Source organism: Triturus cristatus, chromosome 10 (assembly GCF_964204655.1).
Source record: "Triturus cristatus chromosome 10, aTriCri1.1, whole genome shotgun sequence".
NCBI lineage: Eukaryota > Metazoa > Chordata > Amphibia > Caudata > Salamandridae > Triturus > Triturus cristatus.
This window is the reverse complement of record NC_140593.1, coordinates 991803210-991824919: the sequence shown is the minus strand read 5'-3', so window position 1 is coordinate 991824919 and position 21710 is coordinate 991803210. Positions and strand designations below refer to the sequence as shown.

The following is a 21710-nucleotide window of genomic DNA, read 5'->3' as shown; positions in this document are numbered from 1 at the left end:
ATGTAGGGGTGGGCGGAATTTGCGAAATCCACTTTCGCAAATTATCGCGAAAATGTTACAAATTATCGCAAACACGTGGAAATATAACGATGATTCGGAAGTTTTTTTCCTGCATGTTCGCGAGATTTTCTGCATGGTTGCGGCTCGCCAACTTACCCATGTGGTTGCTCGCGGGCGCGGCCATCTTGTTTTCAGTTGTCTCGCGGTGCATGATCGCAAGAAGAAAGACGTGATCGCGCGACGCATGACGTCACTGCGGGCGCGAACTGTCGCGAGACAGCGCAAATGGCTTAAAACAATACACATCTCATGGAGAACGCGACCGGATCAAGAAAACGTGTCGGCGAACGCAGGGATTCAGGTAAGGCGATCGCGCGCGAGAATGTATTATTTTACAGCGCAAGCAAGAAACAAATTATCGCCAAGCTGCGGAATGCGGATATTTTTACATTTTCGCGCTTTCCGCGGAACGCGAAAATGTCAAATTATCGCAATTTCCGCGAACAGAACGACATTTTAGCCCAGGCCTAGTCTCATGGCCCTCAAGAAATACTGCATACGTATTTCCAGGGGCGCAGCGTTTGTGCGCATGCGCACTGCCAGGTAGTTGCTTCCTCCAATCTCTGGACTGTTTCCGGGCCTAGTAGGCGCGCTCCAGGAAGTCACGGGTCCCTGCGAGGGGTTGCGCGCGCCGTGCCAGGGTGAGAGGCGAGGGGACGTCTCGGCAAGCGCAGGACTCTCTCGGCTGATTTTCCGAGGTCCCCGCTGGGATAAGCTGCAGGACTAGCGCGGCTTCATCATCATTCTGCTCACCGGAGGAGAAGGCAGCTGCCTGATTGAGGGTGGGAATTGATTGCTGAGAGCTCTGGTACTCGCTTGCCTGCCTCCTGCTGCTTCTGCATGAATAAGAAATACGAGCAGACCAAAGGGATTTTCCCCCGTGTTTCGGGGGCCTTTCACCAATAAAGAAATTGTTTCCTCTGCATTTATTCGGAATATCATAAACACTGAATAGAATCAGGCCAACTTTAGAGATTCATTATATTCCTGTGCGTCAACAGTACGTGTTTGGCGCTATAAAGAACATAGAATTGAGGAAAATGAATCTCCAGACAATCTGTGATAGTCATCATTGGAAAATGTATTTAGCGTACTACCTGTATTTCGAGAACTAGTATTCCATAGATTTTGTAAAAATTATGTACTGGACCGCACACTCAACTCGGCCTTGTATTGGCGCATTTCTGCTCCGCTTCAAGGCACTATCGAGTAAGACGAAAGATCAATGGGATGAGCCTGCAATGGTTTGTCTATAACCTGCAGTTCTTAAAACCAGCTCAGGTCTTTATCTTTTCAACTTCAACCACTGAGTCCTGTAAGCATAACCTCTTGAAATAACCTAATGACAATTCAGTTTCAGATGTTTGCAGCCCAAGCATAAATTTTAAGGTCTGCACGTCCGGATTTATTTTCTAAACTGTCAGTGTTCAGGTAGAGGTGGGACGGTGGCCTGGCAGCAGGTGAAACGCGTCACACCTGAGAAGCAGACTTTTACAGGATATGGCGTGGACAGGCAATGCTCAAAACCCGTGGGCTGCCATCACACTAGGTAGCCCATGCACTTAAAAGGCCTGTTTAAGATGATACTTTTAATCCAGAAATTCACTGTTCGCCAGACCTAAGTTCTGATGGCCCAGAGATCCTGGGGCAAATCAGGCAAGGGTTTGCACCTTCTGTAAGCCTAGACACATCAAAACCCGCGCTCCTGCCCTCAATGGGCAAAGGCTGCGTAGGCTTCACCGTAACAGCTTTGGGCATGGTCTTGAGCTCCAAGGGTGTATTCCATGCCACAGAAGGCTCGATACCAAGCATTCAGCCCAGAACCCTAAGCCCCTGTGGAAATAACCCCCTTGCCTCCTTCAGTTCACCCTGTTTAAGCCCTCTGTATCTGTGGGCCACAGGTACATTAAGGAGAGACTTTCATCAGATGTTTGATTACTACTGCGACCCTCAAGAGCCCCCACTGATATTGCAGTCTGTGGAGGAGACCTTAGCCTGCCTCCTAGAGGCTCCACATGGCACTCCCGACTATTCCTGGCTTTTTTTTTAATGAAGTTTTATATAGCACAAACTTGACCCGAAGGCATCAGGGCGCTTTACATGAGCACCAGCTGCATTACAGTAGGACACATTTATTTTGTAAGGCACGGGGAGACTAAGTGATTTGCCTCAAATCACAGGATGTTGACCGTCCCTTCTGAGACTCGAACTCGGTTCCCTAGCTTCGAGATCGACCACTCTATCTGTTAGGCCACAGAGCATGAGAAATGTCAGTTCTTGATTCCTTTGCCCTTCTCGTCGACCTTCTTCCCCCTCCTGTTCCCTCCAGCTTACCCCCTTCTGCTCACTAGCTTCCTGACAGACACCTACGATCAGACACCCACAACACACTATTGCCATGTCTGGTGAAATGCTAGCTTTTTGGGAAGCCCATTCCACTCACAAGCCCAGCCATTATTCCCTTTAACTTGTCCCCAACTTTCCCTCTCTTTGTGCTCTTTTTGCACCTCTTGTGTCTTGCCCTTATCGTTTTGAGGCAACCGGACTATTATGAATTGTTGCGCTTGGCATGAGCAACATTACACAGTATGTTCCAGTAAAGAAGGAAAGTGGCCTTCCTGACGAGGGACAACAGACTGGGTGTGTGGCTTCCAAACAGTATAGTAAGACACAGTCTTTCCTTGGTGGCAAAATAGCAATGGGATCTTTCAGTTTAGACACAAAATGAATGGCAGAACCTCCCTGCAAGCACTGTTCTGTGGTGGCAAGGGACTGATGGAAGCCGAGCGCTGATTGGATATTTCAGTTTGAGACCAGCACGGAAGGGGCTGTTCTACAGGAGAGTAGCAGTGAAGTAAGCATATCGCTGATGGGCCTTTCTAAAAGAGCCGAGCACTGATGGGATATTTACACTGTACCACAGCGCTAATGGGACCTTTACACTGTACCACAGCGCTAATGGGACCTTTACACTGTACCACAGCGCCGATGGGACCTTTACACTGTACCACAGCGCTAATGGGACCTTTACACTGTACCACAGCGGTGATGGGACCTTTACACTGATGGGATATTTACACTGTACCACAGCGCTGATGGGACCTTTACACTGTACCACAGCGCTAATGGGACCTTTACACTGTACCACAGCGGTGATGGGACCTTTACACTGATGGGATATTTACACTGTACCACAGCGCTGATGGGACCTTTACACTGTACCACAGCGCTAATGGGACCTTTACACTGTACCACAGCACTGATGGGATATTTACACTGCACTGCTACGCTGCTGGGGCCTTTATACTGTACCACAGCACTGATGGGACCTTTATACTGTACCACAGCGCTGATGGGACCTTTACACTGTACCACAGCGCTGATGGGACCTTTACACTGTACCACAGCGCTGATGGGACCTTTATACTGTAGCACAGCACTGATGGGATATTTACACTGTACCACAGTGCTGATGGGACCTTTACACTGTACCACAGCGCTGATGGGACCGTTACACTGTACCACAGCGCTGATGGGACCTTTATACTGTAGCACAGCACTGATGGGATATTTACACTGTACCACAGTGCTGATGGGACCTTTGCACTGTACCACAGCACTGATGGGATATTTACACTGCACTGCTACGCTGCTGGGGCCTTTATACTGTACCACAGCACTGATGGGACCTTTATACTGTACCACAGCGCTGATGGGACCTTTCCACTGAATCACAGCACTGATGGCACCTTTCTATGGTAGGTGCAGCATTGATGGGGCCTTTATACTGTCACACAGCACTGATGGCACCTTTCAATGGTAGGTGCAGCATTGATGGGGTCTTTATACTGTCACAGGGCACTGATGGCACCTTTCAATGGTAGGTGCAGCATTGATGGGGTCTTTATACTGTCACAGGGCACTGATGGCACCTTTCAATGGTAGGTGAAGCATTGATGGGGTCTTTATACTGTCACAGGGCACTGATGGCACCTTTCAATGGTAGGTGCAGCATTGATGGGGCCTTTACACTGTCACAGGGCACTGATGGCACCTTTCAATGGTAGGTGAAGCATTGATGGGGTCTTTATACTGTCACAGGGCACTGATGGCACCTTTCAATGGTAGGTGCAGCATTGATGGGGCCTTTACACTGTCACAGGGCACTGATGGCACCTTTCAATGGTAGGTGAAGCATTGATGGGGTCTTTATACTGTCACAGGGCACTGATGGCACCTTTCAATGGTAGGTGCAGCATTGATGGGGCCTTTATACTGTCACAGAGCACTGATGGCACCTTTCAATGGTAGGTGCAGCATTGATGGGGTCTTTATACTGTCACAGGGCACTGATGGCACCTTTCAATGGTAGGTGCAGCATTGATGGGGTCTTTATACTGTCACAGGGCACTGATGGCACTTTTCAATAGTAGTGCAGCATTGAGAGAGATCAGTGTTTTGTATAGTTGAGGTTTTGACTTAGGTGAGGTTAGTGCAGAGGGTTAATATGCCTGCTGCAAAGAACGTGTACCAAGTAGATTACAGAGTGGGTATGATGTACACAGATCAAGAGGTTACTGCTTTCAAAAGAGACATCCCTTTGTTACTTGCAATGTATAACTTAAAGTCATAATATAGAATTGTGATCTATTAACTTTAATCTTTGAACTGCATACACACTGCAAAGTATACATTATTAGAACATTGATTAATGTTGCAAAAAGGGTTAATTTGGCTAGAAATCAATTCTTATTATTAAAGAAAACTCCCAAATATGCTGTTTCTTTTTCGACTCTGAGTTTGTGCTTCTCCACACCAAGCACTCTTAAACTATACTGCCAACCAGTATGGCTGACATGTGACTCCTACGCTTTTAGTCCTTTGGCTTATGTAACATTTCCTATACACTGATTTACACAGGTATGATTGATTGTCTCTGTGTAACGTGTGTGCGATGCAAAGTGCTCGGACACCCTACACTGGTATGAGTGGCGCTATATAACTAATTCAATGCATTTGAGAGAGTGTGGTTATGGAGACTTGGTCACTGTTAAAGGGTGCTAGTTAGGGAATCCGTGGTGGAGGTGGTCATTGGGGGGGCGCCAACAAACATTGCTGCACAGGGCGCCACCAGCACTAAGGCCGGCCCTGCACAGTACTGATGGCACCTTTCTATGGTAGTGCGGCATTGATGGGGCCTTTATACTGCAGTGCAGCACGATGGCACCTTTCTAAGGGAGCAGAGCACTGAGTGGACATACCTTGCACCACAGCCTGATGGAGCCTTTCTGTGTGAGCACAGCACTTCTAATAGAGTGAAGCACTGACACGAGCAGCTCGCTGAAGGGACTGTCCCTTTGGGGGCATAGCACTGATGCAGCCTGATACCAGGAGCACCTCACGAGGGCCCTCTACCTGGCAGCCTGCATCTCTGCCATGATTGGGGAGCTAGTAGCAGTGGATTCTGGTCAATCTTCTCATTCTTAAACATTTAATCTACTATTTTTCCCTTTCCTATTCTTGTATTGATTCCAGGGGGAAATGAGCACAATGACAAACTGGGTTCCTGTGTAAAAGTGAAAATTACTAGGAGAATAGGTTGTATTTTTCTGGAGCCAAATACATAAATGTCCTGAGAAGTATATATCTGTTTTCCGCAAGTGCTGCTTTGCAACATGGCATTTCAAAATCAAGAAGGTAGGTGAAGCTACCACAAGCATTACGGTAATGAAATAACAAGTGTCAAATATTGCAGTTTTTCTCCAGCTCTGAATCTGTGCTGCAGTATTCTTGCTCACTGTACTGCATTGGAATAGTAATGCAGCAGTTTGAATGGTAATGTCCCTTTTGAGATGGTAGATTTACTCTGCTGTTGCACTGCATACTTGTCTGCCAAGATATACAGTACAATTTCTGCCTCGGTACATGACACGCCGCGGAGACAGACCATCTCAGTTTTACTGCACACATATACAATGCTTTGTCAGTCTTGGTGCGTCATTTTGCACACATGTACAGTACTTCCTTATTCAAGCTGTATTATTACGCACAAGTATACAATATTATCAAAATCCTCCTACCTTCTGTGCGTGTACATGCTACTGCTGCATTTTTTGCACATTATTCAATAATACAGACAATCATACAATATTTCTTAAGTTTAATTACATTATGCGTGTGTTGCTTTTGTACAGAAAAGGCACACTGCTTTAATGTTTCTGCATCGTTCTGTACTTTACTACTTGTCTTACTGCACCATTACGCACATGTACAACGCTTCTTCATTATGCACGTATACAATACTACAGCCTTACCGCATCATTCTGGATACACACAAGGCTACCCGTCTTACAGCATCAAATCGGCTAAACGCAGTGCTACTTATATTGTATTAAGCCAGCCCTGCAGGTCCATTTGTGTTCTTTTTCATGTACAGTCCACTGATGGGCACCATACATGGTGCCCAGGGATCTTATGGCTCTGTGTAGACATGAGACAAGGGAATATGTTCTGAGATCTGAATGGATTACAGTCATCCCATGTCTTGCTGCATCCTTCTGCACACGCACAATTCTGCTCGTCTTACTGAGTCATTGCACACATACAGTACTGCCTTTTTCTATGCCTATACAATACTGCTTGCATTACTTGGGCGTTCTGCGCATACATAGTTTTTTACTGCATCATTCTGCACGTATTTGATACTGCTTTGCGTACTGCCATACTGTGCACATGCTGGGCATATATCATGCTAATTGTTTTACCGCGTCGGTCTCTGCACATACGTTTCATGTCTTACGGAATCGTTCTGTGCACATACACCACGAGCTATCAATCATTCTGGCCATATAAAGTGCTACTTGTCTTACTGCATCTTTCTGCACATACCGCATACCTCATGCATATGAATGAGGCATTTTGCTACCCCTTGCAAATGCCTGCCTGAAAACGAAGGCAAGCCTGCCAGGAACAACACACCTCCAGCTCTGTGGTCATAGCGCCCCAATGTGACTGCAGTGTGGGACACAGAATACTTTTAAAAACATGAATCCATACAAGGAAAGATGTGGTGTTTTCTACCAGAACGCCCATACAATTCTCAAAGGCAGAGCAGCCCCTCCGGGACAGCCCCCTTTCCAAATCAGTTAATGGCCCTCCAAAGTGCGATTTAAAATGTGTTGCAAAAGCCCTTTGATGAGTCAGAAAGACTTTTCCCACTTGCAAAAATGGCTTTTCTGCATTGCACAATTTAGTTTTCCACTCATAAGCCCTTTGATTGCTCAAATTGTAAGCGTTTTGACCGCAAAATAACTTTGAACATCAGCCCTTACTTTTAAAATAGAAATACAAGAAACACTGTGTTCTGAGGACAAGGAACTAGGCAACAGTCCTATGTGAAACTAAGCCTCTCATTGATGGCTCATTGAGTCAAACTCTCTAGGGCGACAAATGCTTTGACTCTCAAGCCATGAGTTAAAATCCCGGGAAGGCCAGCTCCCTCAGACATTGGTAAACTGAGTATAGCTTTGTAGAGTAATAGTAACAGTAACACCTGTCATTTTCAACACTTTGTGATGGCAGATTTGTGGTATCAAGCGCTATATCAAAAGTTAATATTTATTATTATTTTTCAGTTCTGTGCTTTAGGATCTAGGTGCAGCTTGCGCACGTAAGAGACTTATTGCAGGACTGTATGGTTGATGAAGAAATAACAGGAGAACCTGCATGTGACAAGTCAAATTACTTTTTTTTTCTTGCTACCTCCAGACCTCCTCGTGAAGAATGCTGGCATCGTGTAATCATCTTCAATGAAAATCGATGCATTGATTACCCCTGCACAGGAATGCATTACATTGTTTTGCCCCCAGGCAGTCTTTCCCAGCCAAGTGACATTGCTCTACGAACATAAATAATTTCAAGAAAATGGCTCCTCTAGAGCCCTGTGCCTGTTCCCAACATGGCTGCTGCCTAAGACTCTCTTAATTCACTCTGGGTGCCCTATTTGGGGAATACAGCGGTTACCAAATTCTGTCTTATTGGTAATGCAAAAACAACAGTTGATGGACAGAAAGTCTAACAAGATATTTGGCACTCATGGGCACACATATCCACAATTGAGGTTTGGGCCAGAGCATCCTGATATTTGAAACAAAAAATGTTGTCACTTTAGCTTTCCTTTTACCTGAAGTTTCCTCCGTTCCAAACAAGTAAAAGGGGAAACTAAATTTCCACCATTTTTTTACTCCAAAGGCCCTTTTAGACATTCCTTAATTTTGACATATTTATTCTTGGAGCACACATTTTTGGAATAGTTACAATCTAATAAAATAAAAACCTGACAGGCGTGCACACAGGCAACCCTGTCAACAAAAACTCACACCATCTCAAATGAATCAACGGGCTAACGACGGTTTACTCGCTACTGCCTTTGTGATTTTTTCATGAGGACACCATAGGGGCTCTTAGGTGTGGTGTTGTGATGGGACTAACCTGTAGAGCTCCACCCTTGGCTCATAGGTTGTTATCTGCCTCCCACGCAGGCCACAGTCTCAGACCAGTGTATGAGGTGCTGCTCTCTAGTGGTGCGCTAGGAGTGTCTCGCGGTCATCCCTTAGTAGTGCCGCCATAGGCAATACTGCCGGAATTTTGTAGCAGTAATGAACCAAACTATGCATCTTGGTTGAACATTGTGGCAAGAAACAGCAAATTATGTGGTCTGCTGACACTTCTGCAGAAGCAATATTTTTTCACTACTTTGTCATTTTACACACATTAATGCTGTCTGGGCAAACTCACCTCAATGTAATTTTAACAACAAAAATGTGACCATTGAGCCTTTGCAAAAGGCTGCCATTGCGTGTGTATCACTTTATAAAGTAACTTTTGATCCTTTTAAGTTGAAGCATTTAAATTATTCAGCAGATAGATTATTCTCCAAGAACAGCAAATGCATACTTATCCGGAGACCGCCACAGCCGCAGAATCACCTACTTCTATTTGCCCACGATATAGATCACCTACAACATGGTGGAGCTCGCCTAAATCGGCAGGCCGAGCCGCATCCTGCCGGGGCTTGCAGCGTCTTACGTTTCGAGTGCCCTAAGCTCTGTCTCTCTATATCGAGTGCCCTAAGCTCTGTCTCTATACGCAATTCGCGGTGTCGCAAGTCTTCCTGGCAACCTCTGTGAAGTTACCATTGGTGGAAGATGTAATCTAGGTAGAGGGGAATAGCTATCTGTGGCCTGTATGTTTAAAATATTTGGTTTAAATTCCTCAAAGGTGCATGTCGGGAAATCGTGAGATATAATTCTAGGCCGAATAGGTTTCGAACTACTTGCAAATTTCTGTATTTGACAGTTCACTACCTCTGCCTGGCATGTTACCATCTCCATGTCCTATGAATTGATTAGGTCTGGTTATATGCACCTACCAGGCTGTTCTCCCTCCAGCAATCTCTGCCCCTACCCACCAGCATACTTTTGTCCTCATTCCAAGTTCTAAGGAGTTACTGTACCATGGGAAATACCAATACCACACTTCTAGCCTTTCCTTGGGCGATATTACTGACCAGTTCTGAGTTTCAGAGGCCGCAATGAGGGGTAACGTAAAGAATTAACAGTCTGTGCACCCGCACTCATTGTTCGTTTCCAACCTTTTTCTTAGTGCAGATTCCATCAGGTATTACCTTGCAAAATGTGAGATAGAAAAAAAAACACCCAAGAGAACAAAATGTTAGAGAGAAAAAAAAGAGAGCAAAATGTGTATCCTGCTGGAACCTCTCGCCTCATCAATCGCCGTAAACTCCTAAAAAAGGAAAATGCCTGTTTCAAAAACCTGCTGCTGTTTTAAGGAAGTGCCATGTTGGACTTCTGGTTTTCACAAGACCGGACCTCCTGATTTGACATGGAAGCGGCGGTTGATACAGAATGATATCAAACCTCATTAAGGCTCCAGTGTGAGAAACATGTTTAATCCATACAAACGTTGACAGCCACTACTTAACGGGAAGCCCTGTTTCACCTGAACTGATAGTTGCGCTTCCAACAGTATTTCATGAAAAGTGAGTTTCTTCTACCCGCCAAAAAACGCCAATAGTTCTCCTTTAAAAAACAGACATAACTTGGGAGATATAATGCATTTAAGAAAAACATAAAAAATAGAGCAGAGCAAAATAAAAAAAATCCTGAAAGAAAGCATTTTTTTTTATATCCATGACTTAAACACAAGCCGAGCTCTCAAATCTCCCTGTTCCACATGCACGTGAGTGGCTCATCCTTTCCATGGTTATATCTTCGTGTTCTGGTACATGTAGTCCTGTTGATAACATATTAAGTTCAGACTGCACAAATCATAATGCAGAGACAAAACCTGGACTCGGTCAGCTACTCTCTCACAGAATTGGGAAACTTGAGATTTCTGCACCACTGCGGTATGAACAAGACCCTTGTCCTGTTCTCATAAAACAGACTCTTCTTTGTTAATACTTTACTGACAGCCCTGCCTGCAGTTACGCTGTGGTCTGCGAGTGGCCTTCATGTTGCTTTGGCCATTTTTATGGAATTCTTGAGTGTCTGCCGGCTAAATAGTTGCATTTAAAAAGAATTTGAGTCAGAAGGATCCAAAAACTACTAATGTTTGCTGAAAGACTTTGAAGTAAATATTACTTTTGCAGTGAACGCTGTTCTATTATCAGCATTTCTGTAGCACACTTGTGCTATTCGTCTTTGCCGTGGTGTCTTTCGGCACAGTTTTGGTCTTTCTCTCTGGTCGGACAATTCGGTCATATATCTTTCGTTCTGGTCTGTGTCATGATGGTTTTTGTTGAGTAGTGCTTAGTGGCAACTTTGCGGTGTGTATGTGTTTTTTTTATCTGAGTGAGTGAGTCGTAGGACTTCACAGTATCTCTTGACTCAGTGTGCGCGAAGACAGCAGGATGAAAAGTCTACGAGGCCATGCAACGCTGTGAGCCCGGAGATGTGAAGGTCGATCGTTGTAACCCAGAGCTTGACAGATGTGTATTGTCCATTTGTAATAATGCTTTTGCTGTCCTTGACAGGCTCTCCATCACATGTCTAGTTTTGAGTCTTGCGGTTGGCTAGAAAGAATTGGACTTTTTTAGGAGTAGTCCTGTTTACACTTTAGCAGAGAAGAAATAATTCAGTGTCTCTAGCTTTAGATTCTGTTCAAGACTGCAAATAACAACATTGAAACAAGTTTCGGTCTTTTTTAGTTCAAAGGAGTGCTTTGTTGCTCAGCTATTCTGTTTTGCAAAATGCTTTGTATTGATCCGTGCCTTCTCGAGTTTCTAGCATACGCAAATGTAGTGTCAATTTACATGAGAACAGGATAAGGCTTCAGGCCTACAGCTATTCACAAACCTAAGCATTGAACCGGTGCATATATTTAGCAAATTTGGGGGTTGGGACAAACTTCAGGCTAAATGCTTTGAATGGGAAGTAAAACCGTTTACAACCATTTGGACAGTAGAAAAGCGGCCATTTTGAGACGGGTAGCATGAAGAAGTTGTTTTTGTTATCCTGTTTTACTGTACTGGAGTATTCAAAGACACAGGAGTGAATTAATCCTTCACAGCTCATTCGAGCTCTGGTTTACCATTATGACCACAGTTCCTGTGAGGAACAGTATTTGTAATGGTGCCGGAACGCACGTATGTTGTACTCTAAAGACAACTGTGCCTGGCCTCGTATCCCAGGCCAATGAAACACAAAACTCCACTCCCCTAAAGCATATATATGCGCTGGCCGATGGCACCTTGGTGCAACAGTTGGATATTTCTAGGATCAGTATTGTACGTTTGTCATTGGTTGAGGTCAGAACTCAGAGGCCTAGGAACCTCAGTCATTTACTGGGCTTGTGGGTCCCTCTGAAGTTTTCCAGTTTTCAATGTCTGTAAATGTATGTTCACAAAATAGATCATATGAATCCACTTAATAACATACCACATTGAACAGCCGTCCCCAGATATCCAGCGGGTTATCCCAGAATTGGTAGATGTGGCCTGTTTGCTAGAGCTGCTGACTTTAGAACTTGGCAATCCAGGTTTGAAATCCCGGCCTCGGTGCTTGACCCTACATTGTGCGATTCTGGGCAAATCACTTAGCATCTCTGTGCCTAAAAAAAATTGAAATGTAATGTGTGAATTGTAATGCCCGCTAGATATACATGATCTTGTTGATAGTCTCCTGTTCCCCCCAGTAATGTGCAGTGCTTCATTACTTCATAGCTAGTTTCACAGTATATAAATGCCAATACATAAAGGCATACCTGGGTGACACAAGAAAAATGTGATTTCCTAAAATTGTCAATGCATATGAAGGCACTATGATGTTAAAATGGCATCCTCGAGACATGGTGCAGACTCCGTTAACATCAATCAACTGTATCCTATGGATTTTTCTATTGTTTCCCTAGATTTGGTGTGAGCAGAAGCACCTGAAAGGATGCATGTTGGAATTACATTAAAATAGATATACAAAGGCTGGTTTGGCAACTCTTGGCTCAGTCTATATTGCCACTCCCAGCTTTCTGCTGATACTCAGTTGGCCCCGTTCCTCGCTGCTGCCACATCCCACCCCCCCCCCCCCACCAATCTCCCTTCGGTTTAATCCAATTAAAGATTTTGAAAAATCAAATTTATTGTTGCTATAGTTAGGTCTAACAAGTACAGTATTTACAACATTGATGGCGGACATATGGTGCTCTATAATTCCTTTCAGCGGCCCTGGATCAGCCCTCTACAGCCATTGGATTCTTTTGTTTCAGAACCTTCTGCCATTGGCTCAAGACATTGTGAATCAGGTCTGAGAACAAATTTAGCATCAGTGTTTTTCTAGTGGCTATTTAGATGTGTCCATCCACCTTCATTGGAGTACATGAGAGAGAACTTTACTTCAGATTCACTGGGGAAGCGCGCTGGGGCTCTGGTGAGTGAGTGCAGGCAAAAGCAGCTGAAATATCGATTGGTTGCTTTATTTCCTGAAGCATCCATTTGACAGATGCTTTTGTCTGCAGTTTAGCACCGTGGGTTCGACGTTTGGCCTGTGCATGAATAATGAGAACGACATGTAAACATGAATACCATGGGCTTTGCCAATGCTTGTTTTTATGGAATTCTTCCAATGCGTGCTCTCTTTCTTTGCCTCATCTTCTCATCGCCCCCAAACAGGCACTCTTTACACATCCAGCAATCTGAGGAGATGGAATTAAGGGTTTTTAGAAGAAAACAGCTCTCATGTATCCAACCACAGATCTCTGCATTCCCATGTTTCCTGGCCATTAACCAAAAATCACAAAGAAACATTTTCTCCGGTCGAACATTGTATGCAAATCTAGTCAAAAATATTTTGGCTACAATTGTATCCATCCATGTGTGCTCTTGTTATTTCCTTCCTAATTAATCCTGGTTGCCGCGGTCGGTTTATGGACCATGAGGGTGGTTTTGCTTATGGGTTTTTCTGTGGTGTTCTATTCTATATTTCATTTTTTTTTATTATTCTTGCTTGGTTCTTCCTCTTTGGTGTTGAGACCTGGAGTACTGGAAGAGCCCGCGTGGTGCTGCGCGTTGGACCAGAGAGCCAGTGGTGCAACGCAAAATGCCCCCGCCCCCAACAAAGATATATGAGACGAGGCCCCCCTAAGCCTCCCATATCTCACAAATATGCATTGGTTTGGGGCTGTCTGGAGGCTCCATAAAGGCAGGGGGGGGGGGGGGCGGTGAGGGTTTAGCCCCCCCAACCCCCACACGCAGCAGTGGCTGGAAAGACCCCACAGGAGAGCGCACAGAGGCTGAAGTGACACTACAACAACTCTGGCATGGGCCTGAGTCAGTGCAAGTTCAGAAAGCAAGTGTAGGGAGTCTAGGCGGTGGGAAGCGGATCTGGCCTGTACAGGGGGCAGTACAAGTGGAGGAAGCAAGGATGAAAGGCCGAGAGGTGAACAGCGGCTCAGCATCTTCACTGCCTCTCTAGCACAGATCTTGGCTGGGCGGGGCTTTCATCCCAGAGGTGAAGGGTCATTGGCTTTCAAACCACTAGAAAAGGGGAACCCCTGAATGAATGAAGGTAGAGCAGCAGGGGAAAATTCACAAGTAAATACAAAAAATATCTGCTGTACCTCTAGTTATTTTATAAACGCATCTAAGTCGTTTCTTAAGACAGAGAAGAACCACTCTTACTGGACTGTGTAAGGATTACAAAACACATAAAAATGAGGTATTACTCCATATTTTAATTTTTGACCTTGTTAGAAAAATACTTATTCAATGAATACGTGAGATATAAACATTATACCACCATTTTCATACAAACAAAACCCAGGACCTATTTGTCCTACAATACATTGGTGCCCATGGACAATCTGTGGAATAAAATTATTCACACATACTCATTCATACTCAGACGCATTCATACATTATAACAAAAGACACATGACCCTAACTGCTAAAATTAGAACAAAATGCAGGCCCAAGATAATGGTAAGCGAGTCTTCTTAAGTGTTAAACATAAACCAAGGGGTACAAAAGAAGAATGGCATATGGTAAACAGAATGGGGTAACAAGAAAAATGTTCTTGTAGTATCTTAATAAATCTGTGTAGTGAACAATCCAGTTCAATATGCCGACGCGCGTTTCGGTGTGACGCCCCCTTATAACCGGGGCAACACCTTCTTCAGGGCAAGAAATTATTCAGACATAAGTTCCATGGGACCTATCAAGTGATAAATAACAATTAGTGAACACAAAACTGCTAATTCTAAACATATCTGTTAGATGACACTGATTATTTATAAGGTTACAACATACAAGATACATCTAAGATAGACACTGGTCCAGATAAATGAGTGGTTGAGCATTAAACATATTAATTATATTATGAACGTTGCACACATAATGGAAAATAACGAACAGAAAATCAAATTTGAGAGAAGTTTATGAACGAATACACATGCAACAAATGGTTTGGTCATATTGGCAATTGATCAAAAGGAATCCTGAATATATAGCTAAGACTGGATACCGTTGCATAAAATCTGGTAAACAGCATTTAGATAAACTCAGTAAATAAAAGATATCATTTGGGGATTCATATATCATCAAGAGAATGATATCAACTAAGGGATGGGTGAGTTTCGAGGACAGTATTGTAGGACAAATAGGTCCTGGGTTTTGTTTGTATGAAAGTGGTGGTATAATGTTTATATCTCACGTATTCATTGAATAAGTATTTTTCTAACAAGGTCAAAAATTAAAATATGGAGTAATACCTCATTTTTATGTGTTTTGTAATCCTTACACAGTCCAGTAAGAGTGGTTCTTCTCTGTCTTAAGAAACGACTTAGATGCGTTTATAAAATAACTAGAGGTACAGCAGATATTTTTTGTATTTCATTGGCTTTCAAAGCCAGCCCTGCTCGTCCGTTCGGACTTCTTTGCGGCTCTCTCCATCACCGGACCCCCTTATGTTGTCGGAGTCTGCACTGAGATTGTTTCCCGTTGCAAGTTAATTCCCCTCAATATTACAATCCTACCAGGCCCGTGCTAGCCTCGGCCTTTGTTAGATATGCAGGTGAAATGTGGCCAAAATGCAAGGCTTTCTGTCCAGTGGGATACTTTCCTTTCTCCTCATAAACCCTCAGAGGTGACGCGGGCTCTCAGCATCTGGAAGCTCGAGGCCTGGAACACCCAGAAATACATTTTTTCATCAGGACGTTTGGTAGAAACTCAAGTTGATGTTTTGCTCCACACAGCTATTATGGGCTTCTCCTATGGTAGGCAGTGCTTTAAATAAATAAATATATATATATATATATATATATATATATATATATATATATATATATATATATATATATATATATATATATATATATATATATATAATAAAAGTGCAGGTACTTACAATTTAGAGCATCTGTTTGATCCTGAGAAGTTCAGAAACTCCCCCATTAAATGTATTGCAGCAGTGCTGAGAAGTGTAGGCACTCAGTATCAGACATTAGCTGTCCTCTTAAAGCACTGATGGTAAGAAGTCCATCAGTATGATACAACCTGCCTAGATGACCCTAAAGCACTTTGTGCAGTCAGGGCTGTAGGGAAAATCTAACAGCCTACACAATATCACACTCGGCTAGGCCTGGGCTGTCCATGGACCTCTCCGCACAAACCTTCCCTGGGCAGCCTCAAAAATGCAGAATCACACATTGCACTTAAAAAGGGCTACAACTGCTTTTTAGCAGTGAAGTTAAGGAAAAATAAAATAATAAAAACTCATGGTATTGTCATTTTACTTTGTCCTGATGTCTGGCAGCTTTGCGGGCGGAGCTGCTCTCACGACAGGAACAGGGGGAGTGGTGAGCACATTGTAAGTGTGCATGAATGATTGGTCTGCCGTCTCGGGCCGGCCAAACATTCATGTACACTTTGCATGTTCTCCACACAGGCTGCATTACAGCGCCAAGAAACCAACCGGTGTATGTGCGCTTAAGAAGTAATTTTAACATAACATAACAGAACATGCTGAGTCTCCCAGTCAGCGTTTGAGCGCCGAACCACGGCGCTCAGACCAATACCAACGCTACATTGCAGCGTTGTGATTGGCTGACTGGGAGCCTGGGTGCACTTCCTGTTCCAGACTACGGAGGAGAGATGCAGCGAGAAGGTAAGTTATTTTCTTTTTCACACCTGCTCCCCCCCATTCCTGCCCCTGCACCCCCAATCCGTGCCGGCCGCCACTGCACAACCCTGCAAGTTTCACAAATGACAACTAAATGCCTCCCACCTGGATCATTCCATAAACCCACTCCGTACCAACCATACACAACCAAGGCAGCAGCCTCTTCTGCAAAAAAACAGAAGTGCTTTGAGACCTCCATGAGGGGCATGCAGCTCTATCCAAATGGTACAGCAGGTGAGTGCATAGGTAAAAGTGATCTTAAAATCAGGATTTGCGCTATATAAAAAAATGTGTAGCCTAACATAGCCAGTAACATTTTTGTGTCTCTATAAACGGATCTGCTTCATGAAATAGAAAGCATCTGGCTGATACTCATGAAAATGTGTGAAAAATCTCAGATTCAATTTATTTTCCTTGTGCACCCAGAATTCAGAGAGGAGAGAATTTTGTAGCCAACAGCTTCATTGCGGGTCCCCTCGCGGCTCGGATAATAATCTGCTGAAGCCCAGCTCCTGCTCGGTCATTAATTGTTTGCGCCCAGCAGTTCGTGCTTTATTGCTTTAATAACTGAATGCATGAAAGGGGGCTCATAATGGATAATGGAGGGCGTGCATTATCCCTGGAACTCAATCCGGCTCCCAGCGACTTGCTGAGGCAGCGGATGGCCTGCACGCCCTGCATACAGATTGCATGAACCCATATTGCACAATCCAAAATTTGCAGACTTATCACCACCCGCCCCCTATACCTTGATGTCCGGAGTTAATTATGTAGCGGATACCGGTTTTTGCATAAAATGGAGGTTCCTGATTGCTTACCGCTGGCCTTCAACACACAAAAGGCATCATTCAGATTTGAAAGCAAACCCGAAATTGATGCCCAAATGGTTTTTGTGGTTGTTTTTAGGTCTGGTCTGCTGCCTGTTTTCGATAGATTTCTTGTAACCCACACCAAAAATGTATAGAGGGATAAGAGCCCGCCCATTAATTACATTGGTGGGCTTTCCTGACACTCACATTTGCTTACTTCTTATTCAATAGATGTCTATCCTCTTCTTGTGTTTTCCCTCCACTGTAGCATACATAGCCTCCTAACCATTCATTTCATGACTTATTTTCAAACATTTGGCAAACATTTTCCTTTAAATTATAATACTTTATTTTAATTTTAAATTATGTTAAAAGTTTCCTGAGAGATACGTTTATGAAAAATACAGCAGGCCGCTTATAAAGATTAAAAATACCAAATTCAATATAACGTTTTAGAATAACTTATGATATTCATTGATATTATCTCCAGTATTTTTAAATGTTTTTCTCCTAATTGTTTTAAATACTGCTTTACAAACAAGCATCTGTAAACCCAATATCTTTTCCCTCGCATTAAAAAGGTAAGACCTATTGGCTTTGCCAATGTTTGTTTTGCTTTGCTCTTAATAGGTGATTTGCGCAGCTTGTGGTCACTCTACAATTTTGCATAGGTAACTTCTTTCATGTCTATGCTGGTGGAAATTCTGCATGCAAAACAGTGCAGTAGGAGGGATACTATGCAGAAAAGCGGTCATAAATACAGGTTGTCAAACCTTATTCCCCATTTAAAATGGCAGAAGTAATAATTAGGTGCAAAATGGACCCAATACTCTTTCACATGGGGGCATTTGCACCGGCTATTACTTTGGCACTCAGAATCAATTTACAACCTACCTCAAGACCTATAAATGGGTGCAAAACAAACCCCTCTCTCACTGAGCCAAGACAAGAGCATGCGTCCTTTCTGCTGACCCGACTCAATGGCAGATTTGCGAGTACTCTACGAGAAGAGAACATTTGTGCTAGTGAAGATTTTCGGTAGTAATCCAGGCATTAACTTCCCATCTCTCTACCTCCTCAAAGTACTTACCATGAGGTGCAGCCAAACCCAAGACCGACTGGCAGGTCACTTCTGCGCAAGGAGCGAAAGGGTATGGAATAAACCTCTCTACCTGAGCCACGGCAGATGCATACACCCCTTCTGTGACATGCCACAACAGTGTGTCTCCTAGTATACACCGGTAGCTGTCGTGGATTCATAGCTACACTTTGTTGTACTGTGATTATAAGTGTTACAATATTTATTTGATGTATTATGTTTTTATATTTTGGCTTTTGTGAAAATATACCTTTTTAATTGAATGAATATGACTTTTTAATAAATATATATTTTGTGCATCAACTTCTACCTTTTGATATTTTGCTTTTTAGTTTAATGTTTGGGCTGTCTTCTTTTTTTTTAATTAGCTTATTGTCGGTTTTATATGCTTTAGACCTTTATCTTGTGGAATAAGTGTTATGGTGCATACTGGTGTGTTTAGTTACCAAGGAAAACTTTAGTCTATATTCCAGCTGTGATGTAAAACACCAGCTCCGTCTGAATCAGGCCACGTGTGTCATTAAGTCTAATGAGGCCAGTCTACAAGAGTGGAAGCGTGGTCTAAGTGACGATACCCAATAGGAAGTTCTGTCCTTTTCCTGAAAGTCCCATCTCACTCCCACTATTTACACCTACAAGATGATGGCAGCTCCAAACTCTGTGACAAAAGCAATACGAAATGTAAGTCTCCATTCTGAACCTGAGCACCTGTAATTCATCACATTAACATATATGTGACTTAATATTTAAGGTTGTTATATGCACTCTTACAAGGGCAGTTGTTGGCACTTGTAGGTGCGTTGTAACTGCAAAATGACCACACCACAATATTAAAAGGGTAAGTTTTAGCCACCTTGTGTATGTTTAAATCATCTACTTTCGATACACCAGTCTTGGCAGCAGCTATCTTGCAGAAAGATTTTACAGCAGGCAACACTCTGTGGACATCAGCAGGAAAAGTACAAAGGTAATTGAAACAGACAACTATATAGCAAACCATGCAGAGAAAATGTCAGTAATACATGACACCCATGGCCAACAACGTCAGGAGCCACAGACTCATCTACTACGCCGCCGATACCCAACTCATCCTCTCCCTGACAAACGAACCAACAGCCATGAAAGATAAGTTCCAAGGATGCAAAAAGGATGTGGCCATCTGGATGAACAATAACTGTCTCAAACTAAACACAGACAAGACAGAAGTACTCATCTTCAGGAAAGGCAAGGACACCCTGTCGAACAATGAATGGTGGCCACCGGAGTAGGGCCCGACCCCCAAACCCACTGAACACGCCTGCAACCTCAGCATCATCCTCGACTAGCCAGCTACCCATGAAGAAGCAGGTCAGTGCTGTCTCTAACAATAGCTTCCTCACCCTCCGAATGCTCAGGGTGTTTTTCAGTTGGCTCCCACCCAATACCAGGGAAACTGTCACACAAGCTCTCGTCACCAGCAGACTATGGCAACTCCCTCTACGTAGGAATCATCACCCAACTCATGAAGAAACTCCAGACCATCCAGAACACAGCAATTCATCCTCGACCTCCCCAGACAGACGCACATCACCCCTCATCTCAGGAAACTCTATTGGCTAACAGTCGCAGAGAGATGCCAGTTCAAACTGCTCACCCACACCTACAAGGCACTACACAACGAAGAACAGGCATACCTCAACAAACAAGTGAATTTCCACCAAACTACCAGAGAACGCCGTTCTGGATCCCTCTCCCAGGCAGGTAGCCACCCAACACATCCGCCAGGCAAACAGCAGAGACCGCTCTTTCTTCCACCTGGCGACTAGGACCGTGGAACACCCTCCCCTGCATCTCAGAGCCTAACTATCGCTCCAACAATTCAGGAAGGACCTCAAGACCTGGATGTTCAGCCAGTAAGTACAGACAGCATGATCCATCAGCAGGACACCGCAGCGCCTCGAGACCCTCATGGATGAAACAGCCATGCTCTACAAATCTTCATTGATTAGTTGATTGATTGACTACTTTTTTTTTAATCCTTTTGTTTTATTACAAAATAAAATAGGCAAAAATCACATGGTCGGTGGGCTAGGAAGTTGTATGAATGAGAAGGAAAGTGAAAAAAACCTGTAGTGCACAGAAACAGCCCTCTTTATGCTTAAACAGTTGAGTAGCAGAATTCTGATTGCTTATTCTTGTATGCACTATGGGTGGAGGGCTTCAGAAAGGGCAGTGACGAAAGAGTGGCATACGACCTTTTATCCTCCACAGTGTGAAGAGGTTACAAACACTTCCTCTTCATTACTGAGTAGACCGAAGATGCCAGCCAGGTCTTCTTTCTGCCTCACATGCAGTAAGGACTGCGTGTACTGTCATAACCGCACGGGACTGTGTTGCATCACAGAAAGGTGAGTTTTACTTAAAGTGTATACATTTTATAATTGCTTATATGGATTTTCAGCCAGCCCTCTTAATCAATTCGCCCATTGTGGTGCCAGTCAATTTTTTTTTCTTCCCACTACAGTATAAAGCATAGGGCAAGGGGTCAGCCCCCTTCAGCCACTGGCTGGCTTCACTGTGAGTGACAGCATTCTGCTCTATGAACACATCCACATAAAAAGTAGCTCCCTTCAGTGCCAAGGACTCTACGGCAATGTGTACGTTTTGGAACCACAATTTTCTTTTGCTTTCAGCATTTTAATATTGGTTAGAGGACAGAAGCTCCCTCGACAATAAATATTTATAAGAACAATGGCAAAACAAACAAGCTTTGACAAAGTCAAAAGGCTGGCAGCCATCCTAGAGCAATTGGCTTTGTTGGTGCTGGGACTGGAAATAAAAATACAGAGGCTAAAATAAAACCTGCCTCTCAACCCTCCCTCAGCAGGAGGGTCTCATATATCCTTGACACATATTCCCCCTCCATATAAGCAAAATGCCTCCCGCAGACATCACTGGGCTCAGCCACCTTGAAAACCCTCCTGGTGCTCACAAAAATGTTTAATCTCCATTTATTACAATGGGCTGTCCATCCAAAACTGCTCTATCACACCCTCCGCGAAGGGAGGGAGG

The 21710-nt window shown here is 43.8% G+C and overlaps 1 protein-coding gene across 2 annotated transcripts in view; it reads right to left on the bottom strand.

The window, feature by feature from the left end:
- The window catches only part of RAI1 (retinoic acid induced 1), a 593546-nt gene that overhangs the window by 242286 nt on the left and 329550 nt on the right, over window positions 1-21710 (bottom strand). The gene's annotated exons all lie outside the window — the stretch shown is intronic.